Source organism: Pleurodeles waltl, chromosome 2_1 (genome assembly GCF_031143425.1).
Source record: "Pleurodeles waltl isolate 20211129_DDA chromosome 2_1, aPleWal1.hap1.20221129, whole genome shotgun sequence".
In the NCBI taxonomy this organism is placed as follows: domain Eukaryota; kingdom Metazoa; phylum Chordata; class Amphibia; order Caudata; family Salamandridae; genus Pleurodeles; species Pleurodeles waltl.
The window spans coordinates 813,800,296-813,815,638 of record NC_090438.1 but is presented as its reverse complement, the minus strand read 5'-3'; the positions used below and the strand labels follow the sequence as shown (position 1 = coordinate 813,815,638).

The 15,343-nt window shown below is 43.6% G+C and overlaps 1 protein-coding gene across 6 annotated transcripts in view; it reads right to left on the bottom strand.

Moving 5' to 3' along the window:
• Positions 1-15,343, bottom strand: part of RNF144B (ring finger protein 144B) — a 279,170-nt gene that overhangs the window by 253,629 nt on the left and 10,198 nt on the right. For 2 of the 6 annotated variants that reach the window (XM_069218761.1, XM_069218757.1), the window contains exon 2: positions 15,180-15,269. The exons of 2 other annotated variants lie outside the window; for them this stretch is intronic. The gene's annotated coding sequence lies outside the window, so the exon portion shown is untranslated. Of the gene's footprint in view, positions 1-5,132; positions 5,519-15,179; positions 15,270-15,343 lie in introns of those variants that run through there. 2 more of the 6 variants (XM_069218760.1, XM_069218758.1) reach the window with 2 other exon arrangements.

Here is a 15,343-nt window from a genome sequence, read left to right as displayed (position 1 = left end):
TCCCTCAGGGCCCAGTCTAATTATGATTTTTTTTTTTTTGGAGGAGCGGCCTATCTGCCCACACCCACCCCTCCCCAGGGCTGACCTTGGCACCGAGGACCCCAACGCACAGGGCCCAGCCTAATCATTCCTTTTTTTTTTTTTAAGGGGAGTGGGGCTGATCTAGACCCGGGGACCCCATCCCCCAGGGACCAGCCTTAATATATTCTTTTTTTGTTTTGTTAGGGGAGTGGGCCAGGTGCCCCCCCTCTCAAGGCTGATCTCCATCCTGAGGACCCCATACCCAGCATAATTATATTTTTTTAGGGGGTGGGGGAGTGACTGCGTGGCCTTCCTCCCAAGGGCCTATCTCAGCCCACAGGGGGACCCAATCCCACGGGGCTGAGCCATGTGACCTGGGGACTGTGAGGGGGAGCCTAAAGGCCCCCATTCTCCCAATCTCCTGTGGCAGCCAGCATAGCAGCAGCTCATGAGAGCAGTTTCCGAGACAGAGTTGTCAGATAACTCTCCCTAGCGGTCAGCAGAGTGTTTGACAGCAGCTGTCAAAGCTGCCACTAAACAACAGCAAATAGCTATTTCCCGGGGTTTAGCACCCCAGGACATAACAGGAGCCAGCTCTGTGGGTGGTTGTCCTCAGGGCCATCAGTGGCTCCACAATGGTGGATATATAGATATATATACACACATATACACACACTCAGATATACATATTAGGTTAATGACTGCCACCCTCCCATATGTTAAGGTTGTGGAAGGTTTTTAAAATATCATCAACTTATCCATGGGACAGGTTGCTTCTTAGATCTACTTGTCCTGTGAAAAACTCAACTTTTCTTTTTGGTACCACGCAGTGTGTGCGACAAATGTCAGCAATCTCAGTATGTAAGAGCTCTGATCATAGCCTGTCTGATTATGCCAGAGCAACTATTATAATAGGACTTGAATACTTGCAAATTCAATCCCTAGTATAGCAATTTCCTTATTTTGCCACCTGTCCGCAGACTAGGGCTGGAGGAAGCAGTAGGCAATAGTTCCAGGGCTGGAATGCCTTCGAGACTGCAAACCTACTAACTTGCATGTCTTAAGGATTTTCACCAGCTTTTCTGAAATCCTTTCCTATAATAAGAAAGTTTGGAAATGTACAAAACTTTTCAAATGTGTGTACACTTTTTTTTTTTTTTTTTTTTTTAGGGTCGAGCCTGCGTTGCATGCGCTCGTGCATACGTATCACAGCGAGACGCTTTTGTATTTAGAAAAGGGCTCGGAGCCCTGTCAACTTCACGTCAGTGTTTTTTATTGGTTCGTGGGCTTGCCTAATAAAATCCACTTGCTTTCATTAGTCGAAGGCATGCATACGTCATGCCTTTTCCAGTGGCTAGCCCTCCTCGAGCGCAGCGACCAAGTACAGAAAACATGCGAGGCTTGCTGTTTTCCATTGGGCTCGTGGACTTCTTTTTCTCTAATTTACTAGAGCAATCTCGCTTGGCAGAAGTCGAGCGCTTCACATAGTTAATTTCACTTTTTCGGGTTATGTACATAAAGGCACTTTTGCCCGATAGGTGAAAAGTCGGGTTAGGAGTTTACAACACGATCGGCTCTAACATGAGCAAACGCGAGACCTGTTGCATTGTAAATTCTTGTTTTTACTGGAACCGCTGTCAGTTATGGAGTGTGACATTAAAACATTTATTTACAGCGCTCATCAACAATGAGGGCTTTCCATTAATGAACCAAAAATACACACAAGTTCAAACAGCATTAACATATGGACACACACATTACCTCAACTGCAGACAGTTCCCTTCCCTGTACACTGGCAGCCAAAGGGTTTTGTGCTTCAGGGGGTTGGGCCTACTTGTCCCAAGGACAAAATAAACATGACAACGTATTGCCCTTGACCCAAAACAATATGTTCCAGGCATTGGGCGATAGGAATTCCATATCCCTGCATCTGTGCTACTGCCATTGTTAACTAGATAACATGTTTTTTTCTTAGACAATTTAAGAGCATTACAATGTCATGTGTGTGTCCTTGAAAGTTAAAGATCCAACAGCTGGGTTAAAAAAAACAGATTTTTATGTGAAAGCACACAACTGCCCAATCAAAGCCTGTCCCTTCGACTCCCAAAATGAGGGTAAAGTCAAAGCCACCCTCTGGTGATACCCACATGATTATCTGGCGACAGTTGCGCAGCCAAGTCAAGTCACAAAAATGTACACTTTTACACTGCATTTCTTAACAGAATGAGCTTTGAGAACTCCTTTTCAACATTCATTTTTGTTGGCACTACTCGAAGATTTCCTTTGCCCTTCTACAAATATGCGACTGTTGATACTTCTTGAGCAGGAACTGCCAGCAGAAATATTGCTAAGAAACTTAAAAAGGCAATATTTTCATTTAGTTGTTTTTTTGGTCCTAATCTGCAGTCATATTTTTAAACGCCCCTTCCGCTTCCCACAGGATTCTAAGAAAGACTCTTTGATTCTCAAAGGCTCTCTCTCCAAAGTTCTTTGCTCTGTTATCCACCTGGTCACTGCATCAAAATAATAATTAATAAAGTATCACACTGCGTGATACAACAACGAAATGCAAGAACACATCAATTCCAGTTTGCCACGCATGTAATACATTTTTAAGACTGCTACACAAGTTTTATATAAAAGGCAATGCTCAAAATTCCTCGTCAGCATTCTCCAATCTATTAAAGGGATCTTGATTAAATTATCTAATGTCGTGACCAAGGTTATTAAACGGGGGCAGGGAAGGAATAGTACATTTCTTAAAACAATCAGTCAGACTTCCTGGAGACTTGTGGCTTCCTGGGTACTCAATGTCGTCTCATTCGGCAAAGAGATGCCCAGTGAAGGTCCACGCTGGTATAATATGGGGCCCATTTTGATGCCTACCACTGTAACGATTTAGGCATTTTTTCACGATTCTCATAGGAAAAACAACATTTGTAGTTTTCCTTGCTTTTTTACCCATTAGCCATAAGCATGTAAACCAAATACAAAAAGGATTAACAAATTTACGGGGATGTTCCATGCATCCCTCCCCAGCACCCCCCTTTAACAGCATCACTTATGGCTACACTTTTGCTGACAGTTCCCCTGTCTTATTTAAATGGAAAATGTATTGAAAACTTTTGTTAACACCCACAAACGTGCATTTGTGGGACTAGAACAGCAGTTAGTATCATCACCGTAAACCCATTTCCTGCTCTGCCAACTCTCACTTAAAACTGTGGACTATCCGTTTCCTGGTAGACTTTGTGCAGCTAGTTGAAGTGGCGTCTGCTCCAACAAATACACAGAACTCCCAATTCTTTGAATCGGAGCCATTTGCAGATGAAAATGACTCTTCGTGCACATCTAGTTTCTCCTAGGAGTGCAAAATGATTTTAACCATGGATGCTGTGTATGTTTTTTTTCATCACTCAGTCTGCTTGAGGAGTAATACTAAGCGAGAAAGAGTGTGAGGGGAAAGACACAAACAGTGTGTGACAGAGTGCCAAGAAAAGACAGAGGTGAGGCAGCAGGGGGAGGGCCAGTGCAAGCCTATAGCAATGCACAATAAGTAGCAGTGACCCCCAACACAATAGAGGATGGATGTAGCTAATTGTAAGCCTGTGTGCAGTTATGTACACTGTAAAAATTATAGCAATAGTGCATACAAAAAAGGACTGGTGCCAAGCAGCGTACCCCAGTGATCACCTCTCTATAAATCCTATCTGCTGTCATCCTCTTCCTAGCCACCAAATATTTTGACAATGCATTCACTTGAACTGTCTTCTTCATTTGACCTTTTTCTCATAGTTTACATTTCAATTGAGTAAGTAGAAGTGCTTTATGGTTATATCTACGTTATCATTATATTCTCAATATATACTGGGCTTTACAGCACTACTAGGGAAGCACGTTTAGTTATTAATCCCCCAGCAGATTGTGACTGCTATAGGGGTTAACTGGAGTATTAAATAGTAGCAGCAGCAACAGCACATCACCAATCTGTTGCTGAAGACAGGATTTGTGTAAGGTGTTTGGTACAATGGTGCCAAATAGTGAAGGGGAATCTTTTTTTCTCATTGCCCTTTCCCCACCCTAGGAAGTGTATAAATGGTCTGCTACCAAGGGCAGCCTGTTTGCTTGGGGGCCTGTGGGTTCTGTCCGTGTTCTCAAAATTAGCACACAGGGCCTGATTTAGATCTTGGTGTTGTTACTGCCACACCGTCATGGGAGGGGACCAAAGAAGAAGACCCAAGTCAACAGAGTTCTGCCCGCCGTACACCGTATACAGTCCTGCACGTGGTGTACTGGCAACGGTTTTCTGATGGAGGGAGGGCATCATGGAACGCATAGGACATCGGACAATCTCAGTGGCTGTGGAGTACAGGTAAGTCATACACATACAATGTAACTTTGCCATACATGTCCCCCTGCATCACACAACAACACACCACATACAAACTATTATACATTCCAACGCAACACATACATGCCACAAACACATGCCATACATCCATGACCCAACATACACACACTATTGATGGTACAGTCACACATAACACAACCACAACAACCAACACAATTACAAACTGATCTATACACAAACACTCACAAAACAGCACAACTACACACATCACGACTGCCAAACACTCACCTGAATGTTGCACACAGCAAGACAACACAACATACACAACAACAAAGTCATATGCAATTAGCACACATACTGACAAGGCCACAGCACACACTCCTGCTCCCTCCACCTCAACCAGCCAATTGCATTGCGCACACACACACACTGCCTCACACACACAACTCTAAGCACAACATGACAGGTACAGGTCCCCTTGCAGTGTGCACACATGAACCGGGCTGATAGGTGTGACTGTATTATCAGTGTAGTGCCAACATTCATTTACCAATGAATACTGGCACCAAAATGACATTTGTGTATGTGTGAGATGTGTGTACCAGTGTGTCCCATCCGTGTCTGACTCAGTTGTGTCCTCGACATGCATTTCACAGTAATCTAAAAACATTACTGTGACATGTACATGTCTGCAGTGGTCCCGAGCTCATGTTCAGTGACCTCCACCCCCCAATAGACACAGCCAATGCGGGTTCCCTACCTTCGTGTCACAGTGGTTGGGTGGCATTGGGCAGGGGGTGTTGCAAATTCTCTGTGGTCCAGTAGCATCAGCAAAAAGAGGATGTTTTTCAGTCATGTCCAGCCAGAAACTGAAGTGGAATTAGGGAAAAAGGTGACTTTTCACCCCTCCTCATTCCACAAAGCCGGAATTAGGTGGTCCAACTCACACATTTTGCTTGGTGGTAAGGCACATCCAAATCTGCATGGCAGTAAGTGAGGCTGGAATTCCAGCCACTCTTTTCTATGGCGCGGATGGGGCAGATGGAAATCCTTGGTGGAGTCGGCGGGAATCGGGCAGGTTATCGTCTATGGGACTGCCAACATCTATATCGGGTGTGAGGACCGCCAAGCCAGCGGATGGTGTTTCTGTCAAAAAAGTGGTAGAGGACCTGTTAACCACCAACATCTAAATCAGGCCCACAGTCAATATATTTTCAGTTACCCGTTTTGTCACACGTAATAAGTGCACATATATCATATCACTAAAAACTACTGTAATGCACTTTTTATTTATCCCTAATTAAGTTCATAGTCAGAAAGGCTCAGTCGACCCACTGGGGTTCAATACTGTGAACTTCATGCTACACACAAATCTCTGCATCAGGTGCCTTCCTATTGGTGCAGGCCTACCAATTTTAATCGAACATCACAAAGGAGGAAAGCCAGGCAGATTCAAATACTCACTCTAAGATTTTTCATACTCCGTATATTCCAGTCGTCCTCACATTTATATCCTTGTAACAGCATGATTCCCATTTCCCCCATCTTACCACCCTGACTTAGGGCTACAGTCATTAAAGGGGCAAACCAATCTGCATTTACCTGTTCTTAAGAATGGAATGCAGGTGGCCTCCAGGGCTCGTCGGGTGGTTTCCCCTGTGTGAAAGGGAGGGTGCCAAATAGGGTATCATAAGGAGAGTCTGCAGCTTGCAAAGGCTATATCTTGTAAGCACTTAGGTTTTTGGCAGTATCACATAATAATAAACAGTGAAAATCCCTGGTGGCTGGAACCATGGTTGACATTTGGCAAATTAACAATTAATCAGGTCACTAAGAGAAAGAGGTATGCCAGGAGCGGAGTTACTGGTGCCTACATAAGTCCAGAAGTTTATCTACATTGTGTGATAAGTTATACATGTATGTACCGTCTTACACACAATTGAGCCTGGCCATTTAGTCTTGGAGGACAGAAAACAGCGTTTGGATGAAGCTTCGGCTCGTCATAAACTGAAAAACGCTATCCTTGCACTACAGCATGTTGAAGAAAACAAGCATTTTCAATGCAACGGGTCTAGTATTTGCTTGAGTTAGAGCTATTAGCGGTGTAAAGAAAGAAAAACACAGCGATGGCGTTGCGTGGAAAATAAACAGATAAAATAGTCTCAACTCCAGGCTTAAAACATTGAGCCTCGTATGTTTTTGTTACTTTACCGGTGCTGTGTAGGTGGGCTAAACACCGGAAAAGGCATGACATATGCATGCCTTTCACAAATAAAAGCAAGCGGATTTTAAAAGGCAAGCCCACAAACCAATGTAAGTGACTGACGTGGCATGGGCGTGGTTTCAAACCCAAAGAGAGATTACAGAATAGACTGAGCGCTTTGCGCTCGCCCATGCCTTTCACAAATGAAAGCAAGAGGATTTTTAAAGTCAAGCCCACGTTCCAATGTAAGTGACTGACGTGGCATGGGCGTGGTTTCAAGCCCAAAGAGAGATTACAGAATGGACTGAGCGCTTTGTGCTCGCCCATAAAAAACTATGTATGCAGACTTGTCAGGGTAAATAAGGATCACTGATGTACTCCAATTTTGATGTGGTATGTGTTCAAGTCACTAAGAAAACAGCGACCGAATAGTTACGGTTCAGTGTAAAACGTAATATGCTGCGTTTAAAAATATTATTAGCAATTATTTATTTCTCTATTTTATCAGTCCTCTCAAAATGAATGTTCTACTTTTAAACAGTCATTGTATTTCCATAAACAGAACAAATGTAAGGAAATGCCTCCTTGGCATGGTTACCCCCTGACTTTTTGCCTTTGCTGATGCTATGTTTTGAATTGAAAGTGTGCTGAGGCCTGCTAACCAGGCCCCAGCACCAGTGTTCTTTCCCTAACCTGTACTTTTGATTCCACAATTGGCACACCCTGGCATCCAGATAAGTCCCTTGTAGGTGGTACCCCTGGTACCAAGGGCCCTGATGCCAAGGAAGGTCTCTAAGGGCTGCAGCATGTCTTATGCCACCCTGGAGACCCCTCACTCAGCACAGACACACTGCTTGCCAGCTTGTGTGTGCTGGTGAGAACAAAACGACTAAGTCAACATGGCACTCCCCTCAGGGTGCCATGCCAGCCTCTCACTGCCTATGCAGGTATAGATAAGTCACCCCTCTAATAGGCCTTACAGCCCTACGGCAGGGTGCACTATACCATAGGTGAGGGCACCAGTGCATGAGCACTGTGCCCCTACAGTGTCTAAGCAATACCTTAGACATTGTAAGTGCAGGGTAGCCATAAGAGTATATGGTCTGGGAGTCTGTTTTACACAAACTCCACAGCACCATAATGGCTACACTGAAAACTGGGAAGTTTGGTATCAAACTTCTCAGCACAATAAATGCACACTGATGCCAGTGTCCATTTTATTGTAAACTACACCCCAGAGGGCACCTTAGAGGTGCCCCCTGAAACCTTAACCGACTACCTGTGTAGGCTGACTGGTTCCAGCAGCCTGCCACACTAGAGACATGTTGCTGGCCCCATGGGGAGAGTGCCTTTGTCACTCTGAGGCCAGTAACAAAGCCTGCACTGGGTGGAGATGCTAACACCTCCCCCAGGCAGGAGCTGTAACACCTGGCGGTGAGCCTCAAAGGCTCACCCCTTTGTCACAGCACCACAGGACACTCCAGCTATTGGAGTTGTCCGCCCCCTCCGGCCACGGCCCCCACTTTTGGCGGCAAGGCCGGAGGAAACAAAGAAAACAACAAGGAGGAGTCACTGGCCAGTCAGGACAGCCCCTAAGGTGTCCTGAGCTGAGGTGACTAACTTTTAGAAATCCTCCATCTTGCAGATGGAGGATTCCCCCAATAGGATTAGGGATGTGACCCCCTCCCCTTGGGAGGAGGCACAAAGAGGGTGTACCCACCCTCAGGGCTAGTAGCCATTGGCTACTAACCCCCCAGACCTAAACACGCCCTTAAATTTAGTATTTAAGGGCTTCCCTGAACCTAAGAATTTAGATTCCTGAAACTACAAGAAGAGGACTGCGGAGCTGAAAAACCCCTGCAGAGGAAGAACAGAAGACACCAACTGCTTTGGACCCAGACTTACCGGCCTGTCTCCTGCCTTCCAAATAAACCTGCTCCAGCGACGCTTTCCAAGGGACCAGCGACCTCTGAATCCTCTGAGGACTGCCCTGCTTCACGAAAGACAAGAAACTCCCGAGGACAGCGGCACTGCTCCAAAAGAACTGCAACTTTGTTTCAAGGAGCAGATTTAAAGACCCCTGCAACTCCCCGCAAGAAGCGTGAGACTTGCAAAACTGCACCCGGCGACCCCGACTCGACTGGTGGAGAACCAACACCTCAGGGAGGACCCTCCGGCGACTCCAAGACTGTGAGTAACCAAAGTTGTCCCCCCTGAGCCCCCACAGCGACGCCTGCAGAGGGAATCCCGAGGCTCCCCCTGACCGCGACTGCCTGAACTCCATTTCCTGACAGCTGGAAAAGACCCTGCACCCGCAGCCCCCAGCACCTAAAGAAACGGAACTCCTGTGCAGGAGTGACCCCCAGGAGGCCCTCTCCCTTGCCCAGGTGGTGGCTACCCCGAGGAGCCCCCCCCTTGCCTGCCTGCAACGCTGAAGAGATCCCTTGATCTCTCATAGGAAACCATTGAAAACCCGACGCGTGTTTGCACACTGCACCCGGCCGCCCCGCGCTGCTGAGGGTGTACTTTTTGTGCTGACCTGTGTCCCCCCCGGTGCCCTACAAAACCCCCCTGGTCTGCCCTCCGAAGACGCGGTACTTACCTGCTGGCAGACTGGAACCGGGGCACCCCCTTCTCTCCATTGAAGCCTAGGTGTTTTGGGCACCTCTTTGACCTCTGCACCTGACCGGCCCTGAGCTGCTGGTGTGGTGACTTTGGGGTTGCTTTGAACCCCCAACGGTGGGCTACCTTGGACCAAGAACTGAAACCTGTAAGTGACTTACTTACCTGTGAAACCTAACAAAACTTTACCTCCCCCAGGAACTGTGAAAATTGCACTGTGTCCACTTTTAAAACAGTTTATTGTGTTTTATGTAAAAAGTATACATGCTAATGTAATGATTCAAAGTTCCTAAAGTACTTACCTGCAATACCTTTCAAATGAGATATTACATGTAGAATTTGAACCTGTGGTTCTTAAAATAAACTAAGAAAAGGTATTTTTCTATAACAAAACCTATTGGCTGGATTTGTCTCTGAGTGTGTGTTCCTCATTTATTGCCTGTGTGTATGTACAACAAATGCTTAACACTACTCCTTTGATAAGCCTACTGCTCGACCACACTACCACAAAATAGAGCATTAGTATTATCTCTTTTGCCACTATCTTACCTCTAAGGGGAACCCTTGGACACAGTGCATGCTATTCCTTACTTTGAAATAGCACATACAGAGCCAACTTCCTACAACAAACTATTTGCCTCAACAAATTCTGAAAACAGTAGTTTCAACATGGTTCAGGCTTCAGAAGCTTGCAGAGTCTCAGAGTCCCTAAAATGGTACACAAACATAATGTTCTACTTAAGGACGCTTCAGTATGTGCTACATTTAATACTCAAAATAGGCGGTTTCTATCAAATGAAATGGGGCTGGACTGCTTCTGTGTAGAAAAATTGTGCTTAGGACCTTGTCAGTCCTTGAGTTACTAACAGGGAGCAAACCCTATGTTTTTGACTTGTCAAAGCCGTAGGTTTCCTGTAACCAGTGTGCTTCCAGCAACGTTCGGGCTGTAGTTCATTTGCAATATACTAGTGAGCCTCGCTTTCCGGACAGTGGATAATGAAATGCGTGGATCATTCTTATTTAATGCACAAGGCCCGGAGCTCCTTAATAAAGCATATCTTTTAATGGCGGGCAGCTCGCGTGTGCCAGGAAATAAACTGCCAAATAAAGGCTATTTTAAATGAAGCCCAGTCATTTGATGTGTAGCTTTGGTAGCAGTTAGGCTTATTCAGTGATAGCTTTACTCAATGTTAAAAAGCAACGACGTTTTCCAGAGTGGGAAAAAGCGGGCTGTAATTTTTCAGCCACATGATTGATATATTTTAGCAAAATTGGGCTGTAAACCAGTAATCCCATTGTTACCTTCCAATCTATTAGTAATAGCAAATTATCCTTCCCTTTATCCTATAGCACGAACACCTGTGTTACCCTATTCGTATACTAGGACAGAAGAGGACCCATCAAACAAAGCATTTTCATCAGATCACATGTGGTGTGGGGTGTGTCTGGGGTAGTCTATTTCTACTAAGTAGTATAAGTTAAGGTGATCACCAAGTGGTTACATTAAAGCGTCACGTGCTCCTGTCGGATGTTCTCTCCAGTAAGTAGAAGGGCTTATTATTTTCACTTCCTGAATGTGTCATGTTCATCAACTGAGATCTATAATTATTCACTGACATTATTCTTTCTTTAAAAAAAATATAGAGGTTTATTCTGGAGACTTTTACTGTGACAGTAAAAGAGCAGCTGTGCTTCTTCCTTAGATACTAACTGATGCACTATCAAGCTGTATGTGGTCCCTTTCTTTGGAAATTGGTAAATTGATGTAATTAATTCTCTTTCTTTTCCGAACAATAAAAAAAAATCGGTTTTGTAATTACCTACTTTCTGGCACACACTTTTCAGCAAATTAAACAAAACTTTCTAGGACCCTGATTTGCACTCTGGAGTTCATCTGATCTGGCTCACTAAGCATTTTTTTTTTCTTAAGGACATAAAAATGACGAGGGCCGGACTAAAACGAATATGATGTATAACCAAGTGAAAATTTTAATCTATCCTGTGTTACAATTTTTGTGGTGTAAGACAAAAAGTTGTAGACGCATACTATCTCATCTGTTTAACGCTCAAAAGGCCTCCAAAGAGCCACGTGTATGGGGATCCAACATGGAATTGAATGACAACAATATATTATCGGAGATTCAGGCACTTGGTACATGCAGCCTGGACTACACTATTTTAGAGTTTTTGCTCAACTGCTAGGTGTCTGGAGGTAAGGACTGTAAATCTTGTGACGGAGAAAAGAAAACCTAAGTTCCCAGCTTAGAAGTAACAACACTGGTTAGCAGTCATGTCCTGTCACAGGCCCACTTCAGCAATCACAGGTAGTTCACCAGCACCAAACTCAATCACCTTAAAAAGCCACTCACATTCATTAGGTCTGTGCATGCGCTGCAGTTGGAAAAAATGTAGACAGCTGCTCCTAGTAGTTAACAAACTTGTGATACTTAAAGAGTTTACCTTTTACCCCAGAAGTCTGCAAAATCATGACCTATTCTGACCAATCAGATAATCAACTTAAAAATCTCTTCTATGCCCACTATCAATACAGAACTAAAGTTGTTTTTGTCAGTTTTTCAGTAATACCCTATTGTACTATATATAGCAAATCTAACACTGTTGCTTTATTGCCTGGTGCTCTTAGAAAGCTGGAGCCAACACAAACGTTTCGTCCCATTTGAGTGTAGTAAAAGTAAAATAAATGTGAAAAAAACAAATGCAACAATATATTTGATTGTAATCGTTTTTGAATAATGCATCGGGCAACCGGTGTGGGTTGGTCACAAGCCAAAGGCCTTATACACCAGTAAAATGTGATTATTTGTCTCACCTCAGATGTGCTATTGAGCCAATTAAATATTCAAAAATCAGATAAGTAAAGGATTAGAGTTCCCAGAGACAAGAAAAAAGTTTTCAAGGGCTAAAATATAAATATAAAACTGAAGCCATATGAAAGCAATGGTCTTACAATAAAGATGCAGGTTGAATCTTATCACTTATCGAGGAAGAGTTGTTTTTAAATCTACTTTCTATCGCTGTCAAACACTATTATTCTCATTACCACCATATTTGGTAATGAAAACTGTTATGGTTTACACCACCACTTTGTCCAGTGCTTGTCGACTGCGCCATATAAACTTGGGTTACTTAAGCAGAACCTCTTCTAGTGCGTCCTGCTAACTAGAAGCAACAGAAACCTGTAGATGGGGCGTAGCTTGTGTGTGAGAGAAGCGGGGGCGTTACAGCCCCCTAATAAAGTATTTTGTGATAAACAGTTGTCTGCAGGTGCTTTCAGTCAGGTCTGGAGAGGCGTCTGTTGGATTGCATCATGATTTTTTACACACACAGACAAAAAAACACACACTCTCTTCCCTCTCTGTTTGGAATGACTTCAAAAATGTTGGTTATTTCACAAAACAAAGCGCTTTCCCTCACTTAGTACACCTACCTTATCCGCATTCCTCTCCCCTTCCACTTCCACTTCCTCTTACGCCCTTCTTGTGTGCCTTGCTTGTTGTATAATGTATTTTATCATCCTGTGCCAGCATGATTTCCTGGAAATCTGAAGCTAAACCTGCCCCCCCTTAATCATACTGACCCTGCTACGCCCCTGCGTGTAGAGTGAAAGGTGGTGTTCACGCTAAGTGGGTCATTGCCTTACCAGTTAAAGAGGGTCCACCACCCAAAACTAGAAACCTAATGCCTCCTGAGAAGTCGCTCACCCTGAGCCTATAATATGTTTAGGTCCATTTTCATCAAGACCTCTTCATCCATTGAATTGTAGTTCGGTCATTCTTATTTTTATTCTAACAAAGACAGCATGGGACAAAAGGTCAGTCCATTTCAGCTATTGGCTAACTCCACTATGAGTGAGTACATGCTGCCTTTCACAAGAAGCACATCCCCACACTCAAACTAGTTCTGTTCAGTGCAAGGACTACTATGGCAATGTGTGTTTTCTGGGACCAATACTTTTAGCCAACGCAATTTCTTTTGTTAGGTTGACGTGAGCCTGCTATTTCTCCCAACAAGTCTTGCAAAAAGTAAAACTATGAAAAAACAAGCACTGACAAAATCAACAGCCTAGCAGTTGCCACTAGACATGTTGGCTTTGCAGTGCTTGTTTTCGTAGTTGCTGAAGTCATGTGGGAGAAGATATAGCTTAAGGTTCTGTTAGTGAACACTGACATCAAGCTTGCATGTTTCCTCTCTCATCCTGGCTGAGTATAGTGGTATACAAGTAGCCACACGTTCACTTCAAAAAAATTCAATTTGTAACCAAGGCACACATACCAAAATTGGTGGACTGAGATAAAGTCAAGAAAAAAACCTTTTTTAATATATACGTTTTTGTTTTTTTCTTATAAATCACAGGCTACATGTTGCAAACAGGCAGCATCATAGTGTCATGAAGAAAATTTTAAAAACAACACAGGGAGGAACACTGAAGGGTAAAGAATGAAAGTGAATAGTGATTAAAGTTGGAGGTGCTAGGGGGTTTATGAGAACACAAAAAAGTATTGATTTCTGAGGCCCAGACCCCTAGCTTAAGACCAGTAGAAATCATATGGTTTTCAGCTCCATCTCGATTTGAAGAGATTTTGTTATTTTATCATCGGAGGCCATACGACTAGGCTGAGGGTTTGTACATTCAAACCTAAAGGTACATGATATGATCTCACCTTCTGTACCTGACCTTAGGTTACAAGGAGGTCTGTGATATCAAACCAGGCTATAAAAGGTAATAGGGGACAAGAAGATTAGTTCAGAGTACTTATAGCCCAAGACCATTCCAGTTCCTCTATTGTAAAGCTATTGCTTGACCGTCGTCTTAGGCTGGCCAATGAACACGTCATTGCAGTAGGAAAGATGTGATAATGCATTCATGTGAGCAAGGCTTACCCTGTTATTTTTTTTTGTAAAAAAAGAAAAAAAAAAAAAAAGAAGGAGAAATCATTGCTTATCGCAAACCCATTGTCGCGTAGGCTCTCATTATTATAATGAGACTACTGGATTTTGAGGTGCAAGATCGTCCACGGTGAGGCAGACTGAGTCTTACCCACGGTGGGTGACACCTGTCGCTCTAAATCCGGGTTTTGCTCCGGCTAACTAGCAGTGCCTTGTCTCTCCCAAAAGGTAGAGATGATTGGGCAGCGGAGCACATCACATATCATACTTCTCAGGGAAGCCAGGGTCACTCAGGTCGCATCCGGTTCTCTCATGCACAATTCGGTCTCATATATAAATGATAATGAAAGCAGTATAGGTTTTAAAGATTGGTTTAATAAAACGACTGCATTTTAGTTATCAAAGCGTGAGCTGCAATAACCAGAATGACACATGACATTATTAAAATGGTGACGATGAGAGCGAAGAATAACACTATAATATTGCAACTAGAATCAATGGACTATTTTCTATCTGAATCATAATTTGAGCACAACATGTTAAGCACTAATCCTGCCTTTCAGGTTCCCCTGGGAGGACATCGACCCTCATACCTGAGCAAAGGCCTGGAATTTGCGTTAGCATCTGCAGCGAAGCATTCAGCATACAGTTGTGGTTCCCTGGCTGGAATCTCCTTCTTGACGTGTAATGGGACTAGGAAGTGTTTTTATAGTAACACAGCTAATGTTCTAAGAAAATGTTCCTACGTAAAGGTGTGTATTTTCTAAGAATGTTGGAGACTAAACTTCTACCACATTCACCGGCAATGTACCAAACCGTAGCCTTGACTGAAGCACAAAGTGATCAAATATCCGTTGTTTGAGAACACGATGCAGAGCTAAGCAAAACAGTTAGATAGAAGAAATTAAAACAAGACCGTAAAACTGGTTATTGTAAAAATTACAATGCAAAGCCGAATAAAATATATCTAGGTCAAAGTGCACAGCGGCCTAGTGTATTAAACTAACATGCATGGAGCTATAACTAAAATGGCTACACAACACCATCAAGTCACACTCATGCAGCACCACCAACCTTGAAATCTTTAGCAAGCAGTCCTGCACCAAACCAGTTGAATCTAAAACATGTATGAAGACAGCTTCCTGGTGAGATGCAGAAGAAGACCTGTGTGATTACAATCATTGAATTAATCCAAGGACAAAAAGCAAGTAGACTACAGGCTACAAATCCATTGCGCT